This window comes from Lactuca serriola, chromosome 8 (assembly GCF_051521515.1).
Source record: "Lactuca serriola cultivar US96UC23 chromosome 8, Lser_US96UC23_V15, whole genome shotgun sequence".
NCBI classification, from domain to species: Eukaryota; Viridiplantae; Streptophyta; class Magnoliopsida; order Asterales; family Asteraceae; genus Lactuca; species Lactuca serriola.
The window spans coordinates 63,378,331-63,392,405 of NC_136415.1; the positions used below are offsets into that span (position 1 = coordinate 63,378,331).

At 36.8% G+C, this 14,075-nt stretch overlaps 1 non-coding gene across 1 annotated transcript; it reads left to right on the top strand.

The window, feature by feature from the left end:
- The first annotated feature begins 445 nt into the window (after positions 1-445).
- On the top strand, positions 446-553 carry LOC145071854 (U6 spliceosomal RNA). The gene has a single exon (XR_013690819.1). It is a non-coding gene; the product is annotated as a U6 spliceosomal RNA (small nuclear RNA).
- Positions 554-14,075: the final 13,522 nt, after the last annotated feature.

Below are 14,075 nucleotides of genomic sequence, written 5' to 3' on the forward strand. Positions count from 1 at the left end.
GAAAAAAATCCAAAAAAACACATTGATATCTTGTCACTCTGTTTTCTCTTAAACAGTTAAATGTTTGTTAAGTTTTGGGATAATAACTTAGGAGGGTAATTAGGTTTTCAATTTATCCGTATTAGGTCACTAAGGTTTTTTTTGTGCGCATTAGACCAATATGGTTGTTATTACCGTTTAGAAATAGTCCTTTTACCGGTTTTAACCGGTAAAAATGACTATTTGTAAACGGTAATAACAACCATATTGGTCTAATACGCACAAAAAAATCTTAGTGATCTAATACGGACAAACTAGAAACCTAATTACCCTCCTAAGTCATTAACCCTAAATCTAAAGAAATTGAGAAAATATGACCATCAACAGTAAACTAGTTCGTTTAGAACTCGCGTCGTCTCATATAACCTACTACTCATCTATATGGCGAATCTCTTCATCTATGGTCGTCCCTTTGGGGACATCCGATAAAATTGGAATGATACAAAGAAGATTAGCATGGCCCCTGCGCAAGGATGACACACACAAATTGAGAAATGGCCCAAAAAAAATTTTAAACCCTTCATCGTCTTCTCTGGAACCCTAATTTCATTTTCAAATGCTAATAGAGTTCAATTGCAATTCTTATGTTTCGGTAGTTCATCTACTGAAGTCATGATCAGACAACATGTGGATTCCATGGTCAGATTGATCTTCTTGTTGATTTCTTCAACCATTTGTGGCAAGTAAGGGTGATCTTTCTTTTTATAAAGTCTCCTTTAAGTTTTTTATTTTTTCCTGTCATTAAGTTTCATGCTTTATAAACGTCTATTTATGTGTTGTATATAGTCTGTATGTGTTTGTTTATGTGTTGATTTTTGATTAATTTTGCAACTTTAGTTTCTTAGTTCATGTTGTGGTTTTTCTTTTTATAAAATAATTGATAATAGGCATCCTCTGCAAGTCCCTATTGGTTTTACATTTCCATTCGTTATCAAATGTAGACATTGATGGGAGATATCAAAGTGAGATTGTATTTGTACATATGGATGTGTTCATGTAAATATTTAAATGAAAAAAAATAAGTTATTGATAAAATGTTTTATATTTATCTAATGAAGATCATCAATCATATGAGTTTTTGGACTTAGAAGTTCTGGAAGGGTTGTGAGATAAGTTTAAATGGAAGAAACTATTTTCAGTCAAACAAGTCCGTCATATTGATTAGTAAGCATGTTTTCTAAATAATTATGGTTAATGACTTAGGAGGGTAATTAGGTTTCCAGTTTGTTCGTATTAGGTCACTAAGGTTTTTTTTATGCGTATTAGATCAATATGGTTGTTATTACCGTTTAGAAATAGTCACTTTTACCGGTAAAAATGACTATTTCTAAACGGTAATAACAACCATATTGGTCTAATACGCACAAAAAAAACCTTAAACCTAATACGGACAAACTGAAAACCTTACTATCCTCCTAAGTCATTATCACGTTAAGTTTTTGTTTGTTGATATGACCATGATATTACATCAATAAAAAAACTTATTGAAAAAGCCCGTTTATATTGTATATACTTTATCAGATGATTAAAATATTAACAAAATCTATATGATACTATTATTTATGTTACTTCTTACGTAGGTTAGCGATCCAATGGCCTCGTACATCTTCCTTCCATGCACCATCACCTCCTCTTCCTAAATAAAACTACTTCTTTTCATTCTCTTTCTTCTTTCACTTTCTCTCCATAATAACCACTTCCATCCCCTAATCCCAAAAACTAATCCAAAATCACCAATCTCCACCGGTGTCGCCACCCTCCACCACTCATGTCGATATCACCGATCTTCCTTCTCATAATAGCCGCCACAGTTCTCAGTAGTCCACTCAAAGCAACGAACACCAGGAAGCTCACCTCCACCGACACAGCATCTAGCGGAGCACAGGATGACCAGATCAAGTGCGGTGGCTGTCCTTGCAACCAGCCTTGCTACACTGCTGCACCACCACCGCCGCCGCCGCCCAAGAAGCCATCTCCAACTCCTGGCTTCAACTGCCCTCCACCGCCCTCATACATTTACATAACTGGCCCACCGGGGAATCTGTATCCCGTCGACCCTTACTCACACTCATCGGCCAACCGCCGTGTCTGGGTGGCTCCTCCGCTTCTTGTTCTCGTTGGATTACTGGGTATGCTTGCTTTTCAGTAAACTCCATAGAATCAGTCTCGGAATTTGAGGCAAAGGGATACCGAAGACGGAGATTCTGATTCCAGGAGAGAAAAGAAAGCTTTTTTTTTGTGAATCACAGTCACAACTTATTTTCTAAAAAATAAAACTATTTATAATAATTACGAAATAATTATATAGTTTTTTACGTTCTTTTATACTTTTGGTTATTTATTAATTCTACGTGAATAGGGTTATATATCTAATCCTAAAGTCGATGATCACTTTCGTCTTTGTAGTCAAAGTGTCTTCTTATAAGTACCAATTGAAAATAATTTATCTGTGTTTACTGTTATGATGTTTCATTGATTATCCCTTTGGTTTAACATATGCTTATTTTCTTATATATTTTTAGATTCTTATAGGAAATTCAAACCCTGATGAGATATATATATATATATATATGTTTAGCTTATATATTGTCTAATTGCAAATAATTAAAAATTTTAAGAAAAAAAAAACAAACAGCTCGAATTATAGAAAAGTATTTGTTCGGGAATACAAGCCTAGAGCTTTTATTTTACTAAAAAATGTTGTAATTGTTTCAAATAACTTTTGAAAGTTTTAAGACCTTTTAGCTTTTATATTGTAAGAGCTTTTAGCTTTTATATTTTATATCATTCTATACATTTTAAAAAATTACATCAACTTTCGCGAAAAATACTTCACAAAATAAAATATTTGAATTTTCGTTTTCAGTTTCAAGGTTTCTAATATTCAACTACAAACTTCAAGATACCAATTAGTTATCAAATGACTTTATGTCATCTCATCTTGAGGTCGAAGATTCAAGTCTCATATCAGACATATCAACTCTCATATCATATATATGTACAATTAAAAATAGTTTCGAATATATTAAATTTATTATTTCAAAAAAAAATACCAACTAGTTTTACCAAAATACTGATATAATTAAATAGCATGTTTTTACAAATTACCAAATTTTATTATTTTGTGGATAAATATAGTGATTTAGCCAAGTTTTAATCTACTCGTATACTTTTTTCACGATATAAAATATAATAATATTTAACTTGACATGTATTCTAAGAAAACTCTCTTAATAAACTTTTCAGATTATATGTAATGTTGAGAATATTGAAACAAAAAAAAAAGTAAATAAATAATCCCAAACCAAATTTGTAATCTTTATAATATTTGTATCATAATTTCAATAGGACATAGAAGAAAGTGTTGTTAACCCTTTATTTGGCAGGAGAATCCAAAATAAAACATGATCTGTTTCTTTATGAAAATATTTTGAGATTACGAGTCTTATATACAGTTATATTAATCTATATGTAATTAAAAAATTGTTCTTATAAGATAATTATATTAAATATCAAATACACAATGGCTTATATTCGTTGGGTTGTAAAGTAAAACAAATGCGCCCGTAACTTCAAATCACTCGCATATTCAAACGGCATCATTTGCATACCCATTCCTTGGATGGTTGTAAAGAGAAACCAAATGCATACCTCTTTGTTTTTATTTTCATTTAAATTAATCCAAAAAATATACCACGAAAATAATTTATTTTGATATATAAATTACATTTTATAAGATAGATGAACAGTAGTTGTTATTTTGGTTGTGAGTGGTAACAAGTAATATTCGAAATCTTTAATTTTTTTAAGAAAAATTAATACTAGTATTTATTAATGTATTAATGTACATCAAAGCTACGATTTGATTTGTTCTATAAGAAGATCAATATTTGAGTGTGGTTTAAGAGAAAATAAACCATGTGGTGATTTTATAATTGTTAGAAAATAGGAGGTAAATCGTAATGGTAAATGGTAAATAAATAAATAAAAGTTGTAAAATAAAGAATGTTCCAAGATCAGAGTTTGTTGTCAGCTGAGTCAGAGATTGGTGAAAAAAGTAACACGGGACCCATCGATGATGTGTACTATAACTTCTCATGTGCTGTCCTGTCCATTTCTCATTCATCCCCTCTTACATTTTTTGATTTTCATCAAAGCATATATTAAGTTTTTTTCGTACAAAATTCTTTTCAATTTCTAATAATAAGTCATGTGAAAATTTGAGTAATAACAAAAAAAAAAAGTGGATGGTTTAGAGAAAATAATCAAGAAACAACATATTTTGGAAAATGATCAAAGGATCCACAGAGCACCTTCTACGGAGCTTCTGCGGATCCAGCTATAACTGTGCGGAATGTTGGTTTTTTAATTTTTATTAATTTTTCTTTTTCGTTTTTTTTGCGTTCGTTTTCGTTTATTAATATTTTTTTTTTCAAATACACTTATATCTTATGTGATTATTATATAAAAAATTTGATAAAAAAATGTTAAAAATAATAAAATGTTTTATGTAATACATTTGCTACTGATGTATGTTTTTCATGTATTTGTACTTATAAATAATGTAATACAAACTGGTGCATATAAATAACCTAATTAAAATTATACAATTATTTCATGTTTTTTATAGGTTACAAAACATACCTTAGAAAACATAAACATACAACCTTCATAATAAACATACTTTAAAATAAACTTCATTCATTCAAATTGAACCATAAAAACTTTGATTTGTTTTCCTATTCCGTCCATGGGTTATCTGTTGCTTGTGTCCCTAGGTTTAATGTTTCTTGCATCCATTGGTTATCTGGCTCTTGCTGCCATTGGTACTCGGTGTAACCCTGCCATTGATTCTGTGAATCTTCCTGCGGTTGGTATTCGGTTTCTTGCGCCCATTGGTTATGTGGCTCCTGCTGCCATTGATGTTCGGTTTGTTGTGTCCATTGGTTGTCTGGATGCTGTTGCCATTGATGTTTGGTCTGTTGTGCCCATTGGTTGTCTGGCTGCTGCTGCCATTTTTGTTCGGTATGTTGCGTCCATTGATTCTCTGGCTCATGTTGCCATTCGTTTTTGGTCGCTTGCGTCGGTTTCTCTTGACGCCCCGGTACGTTTTTTTTAGTTTTACTTTGGTTCTTTAGAACGATTTCCTTACATGTCCTTGCATTATGAGTTGTGCTATGGCATCTAGTACACCTTCTTTTTTTTGGTTCCTCACCTTGAGATGGAATACGATTGGTGTTTTTTGGTCTACCGGATTGACGTATTTCCATCACAGGAGGGTTAACAACTATAAGGTCATCCGGAACCTCCCAATCACTAATTTCTGAAAGAGGGTATACGACCTGCTCGTACGTTCTTCAATATGTTTCAATTTTATAAGCATCTATAGCCATATGCCCACAATGATCATTTTTCAAGTGCGTTAAAACCATTATTACATGACCACATGGCAAACCAGTTAGTTGCCAATATTTGCAAGAACAAGTCTTTTCCCTCAAATTCACTATGTCGCCGCTGTTGAAGTGATGCACTTGATATGTTGTATTGTCAACACCGGATACCGAACATCCTTGAATCCCCTCTTTATTTTTTTAACCATATCTTCAACCCACTTCGTAAGTATTGTTGTACTTTTTTTTGTTAAAACAAACATATATTATTATATATGACATTTATCATATAATTTAAAATTAAACATAATCACACCTGCAGCCATCCGCCGTTTGTAAAACCATTTCTGTATAAGTGAGTGAAAGAACTCAAGAAGTGGTAATATAGGCAACTTCCTTGCTTTATTTGATACAACATTCATGGACTCCACACTATTTGAGGTCATATAATCATACCACATGGTAGGGAAATACGCTCTGGTCCATTTCTCACATGGAATTTAACTGAGATATGTCGCTACATCATCTCTTATATTACGAAGTCTCCCCCAGTAGAATTCAAACTCAGTGGTTTTGTAAGTTCTTACCAGCTTCCAAAACAAAATTGTTGTTTTTTTTGTTTTTTCCAAAAGTGTGGACTTTGTGTTCCTATTAGATGAAAACCACACAATCTATGTTGAGCATTTGGAAAAACATTTTGAATACTTACAGCAATTGCAGGTGCTCTATCTGTGACCATTGCCAGACCTTCCACATCACCAATGCATTCATGTAGTTTTTCAAGAAACCATGTCCAAGAATCCGTAGTCTCTTTTGGGAAAATTCCATACCCAATAGGCAAGATCTAATTGTTGTCATCCATGGCTACTGCATGCAAGATGGTGCCTTTATACTTTCCCTTCAAATGAACGCCATCCATAATAATAACTTTTCTACAACACTTTCTGAAAGCACGTATCTGCAACAACAATATAAAAACCATTAATATATCAACAATATAATTTGTTTATAAACATTTAAGAAAATAACAAATATATGTAAAAATATATTACCGTGCATCCAATAGCGAAAAAGCAATACTCAAAACGATCCTCCGAACCAGTTTTTATTGTAACGTCCGTGTTTCCAGGCTAGGCATTTTCGTTGATGTAATAGTCTAGGTTAACCTTTGTAACCTGTTTTGAAATAATAAAAGTGTATTATTTGAGTATTATGTGTTTTGTGCTTAATTGCTTAATTATGTGGTTTGATTAATTAAGAATAAAAATAAGCGTCAAAATTAAAGTGTAAAATAAACTTAATATCTTTGAATAATGTTGTAGTAGTTGAAACGAGGTTTCCGAATATATATAGAACGCCCAAATCTGACTTCGTATGAGAAAGTTATGATTTATCGAAGTTTCGGCTTAGCGGTGTGCAGCCCGAAATACTCGATTTGAGATCGAGCGGTTTTTAGCCGAAGCAATCTAAACGAGGATCGAAGGTCTCGTTGTTGGTATCAAAGCGATAAAAAGTTAGGCGAGAACGGACGTCAAACGAAGAAGTTATGAATTTATAACGAAGTTTTTCTGTCGCGGCCTATTAAAAATAAATAATAAAAATAAAGTCAAAATTAGCCGACGGAGTCTAAACGAAAGTTGTAGAGCGTCGTCTCACCTTCGCGTGGATATAAAGAACGTCGAAAACGGAGTTCGTATGAAGAAGATATGAATTTCCGAAGTTTATTAAATAAATTTTATTTATTTTTAATCTTCTAATCCGGCATTATCCGAAGACGAGTCACCGGTCCGATCCGACGTACGCCCCGCGTACTCCGAAGAGTGTCGAAATTTCGGATGACGCATGCAGTGACGATTTCGGAAGCAGTACACTCTGCGTACTACAGTACGCCCCGCGTACTCCGAGGCTCCAGCCTCCTATAAATAGGATCCGAAGGCAGCCGAGTCTTTTGTTCATTTCCTCTCTTCTCTCTCCCGTTTTGCATCGTTTTGCGTGCCAGAAATATCCCGAAGCCCCGGTATCATACTTTAGCCCCGAGGCAAGTCCTGAGATCCCGAAGATCCCAAGAAGTGCGGTTCCCGAGCCGAAGCTCTGTACGCGAGAAGTTCGATTTTTGAAGAGATCTTTCAGATCTGCTGAGGATTACTACTTTTGAAAGTCATAGTGCTGTCCGATCATCTTCTGATCAAGTGAGTGTATACTACCTTTCATAAACACGATAATAATACAAGTTTGGTTCGAGTGTATTAAATATATTGCCGTTTATAGGTGTGAGTGTGTAGTTACCTTCTTCCAACACATTATTATAAAGTATTATATATAAAAATATGTGCTATGTGTATATAATTTGTTATTATATGTGTGAATGTATATTCACTCTCTTCTATCTCATAGATCTGAGTTATTCTCTATGAAATATGTGTTATGTGTGTGTGTGCCTCATCTGTTATGTGGATTATGTGTTGATTAAAGCATGCTATACAGGTTTTCAAAACTATGTATAAAAATGTATATTTTATCTACTAATATGTTGGGTAGAACATGGGTAGATAGTTGGTGTGTAATAAACATATGAGAGGCCTCATTGTTGTTTGATTTAGTCATCTAGCTGAGTTTAGATGACGACCACTGGCTATTCTAGACAGTCTTGTGGAAACATTAGCAGGTTCGCCACCTGTAGGTGTTAATGAACTTGGGTGTTCATTTGTTGTACTCCATCCCCCTCATGGTTGCCTTATTTGACTTATATTGCTGAGGTACCCCCGAAGCATGTGTTGTCGCCCCGATGATATATTCTTAGACTAGGTCCCTTGTGTTAGTTGTTTTAGGGACAGAAAGTGAGAATAACGGGAATGGGTAATTGGGTTATTGTTGGTTGGTGAAAATTAAATATGATTATTGTGGGTTGAAAACCCTATATGCTCACCAGGCTCCCAAGCCTGACCCACTCAGTTTCTTTGTATTACAGGAAGTCGCGCGAGGGCATGAGATGGATGAACCATCAGTTGTTTTGTTTACAAGTCTGTATATGTATATATTTGTTTAATGACTTGTAATGTTATCGTTTATGCTTATTGGTCTGTATCGGAACATGACACCCCGAGTTTTGATTATATAATGAAAAATACATTTCTTTTATGAAATGCTTTGGTAAACATTGTTTTATCATGATTTGTTTTTGGGAACAAATTCCGCAACTCTTTCAAATCAAAAGGATTTACTCTAAAAATATTTTAAAAGCATAAATGAAAAAAAAAACGATCTTTTCTGGCTGAGATTTTGGGGATGTCACAGTTGGTATCAGAGCATTAGTTTAAGCGAACTAGGAATTTGTAGGATTTCTAGACTTAAACTTAGAGTGCTAAGTGAAATTTTGAGATGTGTGTCTGTGATATTTTAGACACGAGCACTAGTTTATTTTAGGAAGGTTGCCTAAAATGCTTTATGTGCTAAATGTTATATGTTTCCATATATGATATTATTTGTTCGGATCTATGGTCTGTTGCCGACCGGATCTAGAAACCTTATGTGTGTAGGATTCTAAGCGTGCATCTACGGTATTAGAACTAGCATGTAAACGTTTCGGTGTGATAAGGAAGATTTGAATATCTACCATGATTGAGGATCTAATTTCACCTTATTCGGTGTGTAGATCAAAATGGTGAGAACAAGAAGTGGAGTTGGAAATGCTGACGAAAACAGGAATCAACCACCAGTGATTGAACAAGTACCTGTCGTAGCAGCAGCACCTGAGCCAATAACCATGGCTGGTGTGCAAATGATGATTCAGACAATGTTGGATCGTCAGATGGATGAAACTAGACGGTTGCTTCAACAAAATCGTGAAGAACTGTCAATTCGTGTGGAGGAGCCTGAATTAAATGAAGGGCACTCGGAAGGTGGAGACTTCAGTGGGTCTATTGGTCAAGCCAACCCACCGATAATTAGGCAAGATAACCATGATGGAAGGAATGATGGAATGGGATGCAAGTACAAGGACTTTCTAACTTGCAAACCATCGACCTTCAATGGAAAGGAGGATCCGATTGGAGTTATGGATTGGATCTCCGAAATGGAGTTAGCCTTTATGACATGTGGCTGCAGAGGCAAATTGCAGACTATCTATGCCGTGCGACAATTCCGAGGTGGAGTCGTTCGTTGGTGGAACACTCTAGGGAAGACGTTGAGCCCTAATGAGCCACTGCAATTGTCATGGGCAGAGTTCTTGGTGCAGTTCAAGCGCAAGTTCTGTTCGGCTCAAAATTTGTTGGAGTTGGAGAACAAGTTCCTGACATTGACGAAAGGCAGCATGTCAGTTGATGACTACACCAATAGCTTCACCGATAAGATGGATTTTGCCTTGTGTATCGTCCCAGACGAGTTGACAAAGGTGGATCGGTATGCGAAGGGACTCCCATGGGAGTACAAGGTGCCAGTACGTCAGGCACTTACTCTAGAGGCAGCTATCTAGGCTGCCAAGTCTGTGGAGAACATAATCAAGAGGAGAACCACCGACAAGGTTGAGGTTGGTGAGAAAAGGAAGTTTGAGGGAACATCTGGTTCCGGTAAGAAGGGAAAATTTTCGAAATTTGATTCGAAAAAGTTTGGAGGAAAAGGAGGCGAAGCGAAGTGGTGTGATAAGTGTAAGAAAAAGCACTTTGGGAAATGTAGCGAGGATGTAACCTGCTACAAGTGTGGAAAGGTTGGACATTTTGCCAATGAATGTCCGAACAACAAAAGGATGTGTTTTGGTTGCAATGAAGAGGGGCATATTTTGAAATACTGTCCGAAGAAGAAGGAGGCAGCTAGGCCCAACATTCCACCAAAGCCGAAGGCGAGAGCCTTCCAGATGACACTCGAAGCTGCGAAAGATGAAGTTGATGTCGCTTCAGGTACCTTTCTCGTAAATGAATTACCTTCTCAAATTTTGTTTGATTCTGGAGCCAACTACTCCTTTATTTCGCATGAGTTTGGTAGAAAGCTAGCTTTGCCTATTGATAGACTAGATGATGCTTTATTAGTCGAAGTAGCTAGTGGCAAGTTTGTACCTGTTAGCCATCGTATGAAAAACATCTTAATCGACCTTAATGGGAATAAGTTTCACGAGGAATTATTGCCTATCGAGCTTAATGGTTTCGACATCGTGTTGGGAATGGATTGGCTTAGCGCCAATGATGCCGAAATTTTGTGCAAGAAGAAGATAGTTAAAGTAAACCCGCCTGGTAAAGATTCGTTTATGGTGTATGGGGACAAACGCAGAGTGAATTCTGGAATCATTTCTCTAATGAAATCCAGAAAGTGTTTGACCAAGGGATGTACATCATATTTAGCATTCGTGATCGATGCTAAGAAGGAAAAGAAGGTGATGCAGAGTATTCCAGTGGTGTGTGATTATCCGGAAGTATTTCCCGAAGATCTTCCTGGATTACCACCTGATAGACAAGTGGAGTTCAGAATAGACTTGTTACCAGGGACCACGCCAATAGCAAAAGCACCTTATCGATTAGCACCGACGGAGATGAAGGAGCTGATGATGCAACTTCAGGAATTATTGGACAAAGGTTTCATTAGACCTAGTTCATCGCCCTGGGGAGCTCCGGTGTTGTTCGTGAAGAAGAAAGATGGAAGTATGAGAATGTGCATCGATTACAGAGAGCTAAATAAGGCAACAATAAAGAATAGATATCCGTTGCCGAGGATTGATGGCCTGTTTGATCAATTGCAAGGTTCGAGCTATTTCTCGAAGATCGATCTAAGGTCGGGATATCATCAGCTGAAAGTAAGAGAGCAAGATATCGAGAAAACTGCATTCAGAACTAGATATGGACACTACGAGTTCTTGGTTATGTCGTTTGGACTAACCAATGCTCCGACAGCGTTCATGGATTTGATGAATAGGGTTTGTAACCCGTTCCTTGATAAATCTGTGATAGTGTTCATAGACGACATTTTGATTTACTCGAAAAGCCAGGAGGAGCATGGCAGACACTTGCGAGAAGTGTTAGAAGTTTTGAAGCAGGAGAAGCTGTATGCAAAGTTCTCCAAATGTGATTTTTGGATTCGTGAAGTCCAATTCTTGGGTTACGTGGTCAACCAAGAAGGGATAATGGTTGATTCAGCTAAGATTGAAGCTGTGATGAAGTGGGAACAACCAAAAAGTCCCACGGAGATTCGAAGCTTTTTAGGATTAGCCGGATATTACCGAAGGTTTATCCAAGGCTTTTCTTCGATCGCTAGTCCATTAACAGCTTTGACCCACAAAGGAGCTACTTATGCTTGGAGTGATAAGCATAAAGAAGCATTCGAGAAGTTAAAGAAGAAGCTATGCGAGGCACCAATACTTTCTTTACCCGATGGAGTTGAAGACTTCGTTGTTTATAGCGATGCGTCTGGGGTTGGATTGGGTTGTGTTTTGACCCAAAGAGAAAAGGTGATAGCATATGCGTCTCGACAGCTGAAAGAGCATGAAAAGAATTACCTGACTCATGATTTGGAGTTGGCAGCGGTAGTTTTCGCTCTGAAAATATGGAGGCATTACCTCTATGGCACGAAGTGCAAACTTTTCACTGATCATAAGAGTCTCCAATATCTCTTTAATCAGAAGGAATTGAATATGAGGCAACGACGCTGGCTAGAATTACTCAAGGACTACGACTGCGAGATACTTTACCACCCCGGTAAAGCTAATGTTGTTGCTGATGCTCTCAGTCGGAAAGTCAATCTTGAAAGGAGAAGGCCAAGAGCGTTGAGAATTGAAGTTGTCTCGACCATTGTGGAAAGTATAAAGAAAGCTCAAGAGGAAGCTTCTGAGAAAAATGACCGAAAGGAGGAACGTTTGGGTAAAACGTTGGTGTTTGGTACAAACGGTCATGGACTGAAGGTATTCCAAGATCGTATTTGGGTACCTAAGTTAGGAGGAATTAGGGATCTTCTGATGGAAGAGGCTCACAAGACCATGTACTCGATTCATCCTGGTAGCACTAAAATGTATAGGGACCTGAAACCCTACTACTGGTGGCCGACGATGAAGCTTGATGTTGCAAAGTATGTGGCTGAGTGTGTGACTTGTGCGAGAGTAAAGACACAACATCAGAAACCGTACGGGAGTTTAGAACCATTGCCTGTGCCTATGGGTAAGTGGGAAGACATTGCTATGGATTTTGTCACTAAACTGCCCAGAACAAAGAATGGTCACGACATGATTTGGGTTGTCGTTGATCGATTCACTAAGAGTGCGCATTCAACAGCAGCCAAGGAGAAATGGTCTATGGAAAAGCTTGTGAATTCTTATGTGAAGGAAATTGTGAGGCTTTACGGTGTTCCGTTAATGATTGTATCGGATCGTGATAGCCGTTTCACCTCAAGGTTTTGGAAAAGTCTACAAGAGGAAATGGGTACCAAGTTATGTTTAAGCACAGCTTACCATCTGCAGACTGATGGTCAGAGTGAAAGAACAATACAAACACTTGAAGATATGCTAAGAGCATGTACCCTGCAATTCCTAGGTAACTGGGATGAACATTTAACTTTGGTAGAATTTTCCTACAATAATAGTTTTCAATCGAGCATTAAGATGGCACCTTATCATGCTTTGTATGGACAGAAGTGTCGTACACCGTCTTGTTGGCTTGAGGCTGGGGAAAAGCAGTTTATGTGACCGGAGATGGTTCATCAAACTGCTGAAAAGTTGAAAATAATTAGGGAAAGAATGTTAGCAGCTCAAGATCGTCAAAAGAGCTATGCTGACAAGAAGCGAAGACCGATGACTTTTGAAATTGGAGATTCGGTTTTGCTTAAAGTCTCGCCGTGGAAGGGACTTATAAGATTTGGTAAAAGGGGAAAGTTGAGTCCAAGGTTTATTGGACCGTTTAAAGTTCTTCAGAGAGTTGGGAACCAAGCTTACAAGCTCGAATTACCCAAGGAACTGAATGGAATTCACAACACTTTTCATGTGTGTTATTTGAGGAAGTTCACAGGAGAAGTTCCTGACATAATTCCAATTTCTGAATTGAGAATCGATGAGAACAAGAGGTTAATTGAAGAACCAGAGGCAATTGTTGACCGAAAGACTAAGAAGCTTCGACGCAAGATGGTCGAATTAGTGCTTGTTCGTTGGAAACATTCAAATGGGCCAAATCTCACCTGGGAAACGGAGAGTGACATGTTGAGTCGCTATCCGCATTTGTTTGTTGATGTGTGATTCCAGGGACGGAATCATCCTAAGGGGGAGAGAATCGTAACGCCCGCGTTTCCAGGCTAGGCATTTTCGTTGATGTAATAGTCTAGGTTAACCTTTGTAACCTGTTTTGAAATAATAAAAGTGTATTATTTGAGTATTATGTGTTTTGTGCTTAATTGCTTAATTATGTGGTTTGATTAATTAAGAATAAAAATAAGCGTCAAAATTAAAGTGTAAAATAAACTTAATATCTTTGAATAATGTTGTAGTAGTTGAAACGAGGTTTCCGAATATATATAGAACGCCCAAATCTGACTTCGTATGAGAAAGTTATGATTTATCGAAGTTTCGGCTTAGCGGTGTGCAGCCCGAAATACTCGATTTGAGATCGAGCGGTTTTTAGCCGAAGCAATCTAAACGAGGATCGAAGGTCTCGTTGTTGGTATCAAAGCGATAAAAAGTTAGGC